Below are 3661 nucleotides of genomic sequence, written 5' to 3'. Positions count from 1 at the left end.
AGTGGGGCGAGACCAGGTGAATAGGGAGGGTGAGACAGGGGGATTATGCCGTTTTTGGTCAAAAACTGCTGAACATTCAGCACGATGCGGGCAGGTGCAATTGCTTATCACCCATCATGAAATGGGCAAATGCACTGAATCTCCACAAAATAAATAAATAAATAAATAAAAATAACTGAAGCTGAACACAGCCTCTCACAACAACTAGCTAGTACACCAATACTGATGGGTTCCTAGAACACTTAACCTAGCAGGGGAAGCCTATACTACAAGGGAACCTCACTTCAAAAGCTAATTCTGCTTTTTTTGGATGGTCCCATCGTATTCCATTGTATATACAACATATATATGTATATCACACTTTCTTTATCCATTCGTTTGTCAATGGACATTTAAATCGTCTGCATATCTTGGTTATTGTGAATAATGATGCAGTGAACATGAAAGTGCAGATACCTTTATGAGGTGGTGATTTCATCTCCTTTTGGTATACACCCCAAAGAGTGCTGTTCTATTTTAAATCTATTTAAGAACCTCCATATTGTTTACCATAATGGTTGTACTAATCTACATTTCCACCAACATGGCAATAGGGTCGGGTCCCTTTTTCCCACACCATGATCAACATTTCTTATCTCTTGTTTTCTTTATAATAGCCAACCTTATGGATGCAAGTGATACCTCATAGTAGTTTAAATTTGCATTTTCCCTACAATTAGTGAGGGTGAACACCTAGAAATGTATTTTTAATCTTATAATCCCTTAGAATGTCAAAAAGAGTTTAGAGTAATGTGCAACCATTGAGAGGTAGTCTACTCTGGTGGGGACTCCAAAGCCAGACTGTCTGGATTTGAATACACCTGTTGGCTTGAGGAAGTCATTTATTTAATCATTCTGTGTTTTCTGTATTATAATTATGGTACTTACCTAATAGAGTTGCTATGAGGGTTAAATGAATTAATATATAATTACTGCTTGGCAGGAAACCTGGCATATATTAAGTGATCAATAAATCTGAAGCTGAATGCAGTCTCTCAGCTAGCAACGCTAGTTGTTGCAAACAAGGTCAGCTTGGTGGCTCATGCCTATAATCCTAGCACTTTGGGAGACTGAGGTGGACAGATTGCTTGAGCCTAGAAGTTCAAGATCAGCCTGGGCAATATAGCAAAAACCTTGTCTCTACAAAAAATAAAAAAATTAGTCAGGCGTGGTAGTGCCCACGTGAAGTTCTGGCTACTTGGAATACAGAGGTGGAAGAACCGCCTGAGCCCAGGAGATCCAGGCTGCAGGTGAGGTGTGATCATCGTGATTGTGCCACTACACTCCAGGCTGGGCGACAGAGTGAGACCTTGACTCAATAAATAAATAAATGTTAGCAAACAGAATTTCTATTTACCATTATCCTTATCGTTACTGACATCTTTACATACTCTTTAGCTCATTCCTTCTGCTCCCCAAACTCCAGGCCAAACTCAGTCCCATGAACTCTTTCTCATCTTTATTTTCTTCTTGCCATTAACATTTGCTTTGCTAGTAACATTTTGCTCTTTACAGGGTAAACGAAATGAGGCTGGTTGTTTTCTCTTCATGCTCTATCTCATTTATTAGCTTCTATTCTTCACACAAGCTGACAAACATAGAATTTCCCTTAGCAGTAAAAGGAGGGGTATGTGACGGTAAGACCTCAGGAAAAGCAACTAGAAAAGTAAAAATGCCTGTACTTGATGACAGGAAAATGTCCACATCCACTTTTGTAACAGCTAACATATATCGTGTCACTGTGGGTCAGGCATTGTGCTAAATGCTTTACATGTGCTATCTCATTTAATTCTAACATCAAATCTTGTGTTTTTCCAACTTTTCAAAATATTACAATGAATACATTACTGCTATACGCAGACAATTTTATTTGTAAAAGTATAGTCTCAAAATAAATAGATGTTACTAAGATGGAAGTCATCAGATTGGTGAAGATTCTAGGAAGTTTTGCAAGTAAGGATTTGTTTAAAGTGTTGAGGGTGTTTTACCTGGAAAGAGGTGGGAGAGCCAGGAGCAAGTTAGGCAAGTTAGTTATCTTTACATGTTTGAAAGATAGTTGGAAGAGGAATCAAACTTAATCTCTTTGACTTCACAAAGTGTGGTAGAACCAGTGAGTGAAAATTCTAAAGAGGCAAGTTTTTGCTCAATGCAAGAATGCTCTTTCAGACAATTCTATCCCAAATGGTAATTCATGCAAACCAAAAAATATGGATTTGTGCATCTAGAAGAAGATTGGCTGAGAAATCTAAAGTTGTTTTCAACTTGAAAATTCTGTGTTTATTTATATTAATGCAGATTAATCAGAAAGAAGAGCTGAGGCTTACCTTTTTTGTTTAAAAAAAAAAAGATGTGATTCTCCATCAACCATGAGAAAAAATTGCAGTATTTGGGTAAGTGAAGAATAATTGTGAAACTTATGAATTGCTTCACAATTGTAATATTGTTATCAGGAAACAGAAAGGTACAAGAAGCAAAAAGAAAACGGCCTATTGATGTAGAAATTAGGAAGATGACAGAATACAAAACCGATTCACAGCTTTTATTCTTCTCCCTCTCAGACTGGTCTGCAGCCCCCTTCCTCTAATTTCCCCCACTTTCCCTATTATAATCTTTTGCACAATTGATATTCTTTTGCCACGAGATTCATTCCCGTCCTGGTCTGTGCCACCCTTAAGCCACAGGCTTCCCAGCCTCTTCGAATTGCTTTATTTTGTAAAGCAGGGACTTCTACCGGGATTAACTTTGTTGGGCAACAGCTCTACCCTGGATTCCGCTCCACCTTCAGCCCCCCCTTGCTCTATGATCCCAGCCTCCCGTTCCTTATGTCACTGCTCCCACACAATGAGAGTCCTTGGAGCCCGAACCCTTGTGTTCCCAGGTCTGATGGCTGCGAATCCTGGCGAAGCGGGGAAGCGCGCGCAGGGCCCCTTCAGCGGCCTGGGCCGGGCGGGGCGCAGGGTTCCAGCCAGAGGGCGCCAGCGCCCACCACGCGCAGCCACGAGGACACGCTGGGGCTTCCCGATAATTCCTCAGTTAGCCAGAGTCGGGGGCTCGGTCCTCTCGTAGGAAGGGTCTTTCTTCCAGTTTTCCCCACCCACAGTTCGCTTCTCTGCCAGTTTCTTCTCGGCTGCCACTGCCCCCTCGCCCTTAGCTTCAGCATCGGCCCCCTCCTCACCCCGGCCCCCCAGAGTCCCCCTTGGCCCCGAGGAGCTTCTCCCCGCAGTGGCCGGGACTTCTAAGGATAGGCTCCTGCGCCAGGTCCCCCGAGGGGTCCTACCTCCTCCCCGGCACCTGGAGCGGAAAGGAGGGGGTGTGGGACTGAGGGCCGGGTGAGAGCCCGGGAGGGGGAGTGGGTGGGAGAGCGGGAAGGGCGCCGGGTCGGGAGGGAGGAGATGAGAGGCGGCCAGACAGGGGCTTTGGGTTTCCCGGGGTCTGATTGGAGGTTGGCCCGATGAGTCGGAGCTGGGGACGCGCCCATCTCCGCCGGCTCCTGCGAGCTCCGCCGGCTCGGCCCCTCCCTGGAGCCGCTTTGTCCCGGGTGACGGCGGTGGAGGTTGCGGGGAGGAGAGGGCAGCAGGGAGAGACCCGCCGAGCCACGGGCGCAGACACTGGGAGGCGGGCG

At 45.2% G+C, this 3661-nt stretch overlaps 1 protein-coding gene across 1 annotated transcript in view; it reads left to right on the top strand.

The window, feature by feature from the left end:
- Positions 1–2909: 2909 nt before the first annotated feature.
- RCAN2 (regulator of calcineurin 2) overlaps positions 2910–3661 on the top strand; it is a 277176-nt gene continuing 276424 nt past the window's right edge. The window contains exon 1 of the mRNA XM_008057204.2: positions 2910–3101. The gene's annotated coding sequence lies outside the window, so the exon portion shown is untranslated. The remainder of the gene's footprint in view (positions 3102–3661) is intronic.

The sequence above is a fragment of the Carlito syrichta genome, unplaced genomic scaffold, assembly GCF_000164805.1.
Source record: "Carlito syrichta isolate Samal-C Ts95f unplaced genomic scaffold, Tarsius_syrichta-2.0.1 Scaffold302862, whole genome shotgun sequence".
Taxonomy (NCBI): domain Eukaryota; kingdom Metazoa; phylum Chordata; class Mammalia; order Primates; family Tarsiidae; genus Carlito; species Carlito syrichta.
Note: the sequence above shows the minus strand (reverse complement) of the source record. Positions and strands in the feature narration are given on the sequence as shown.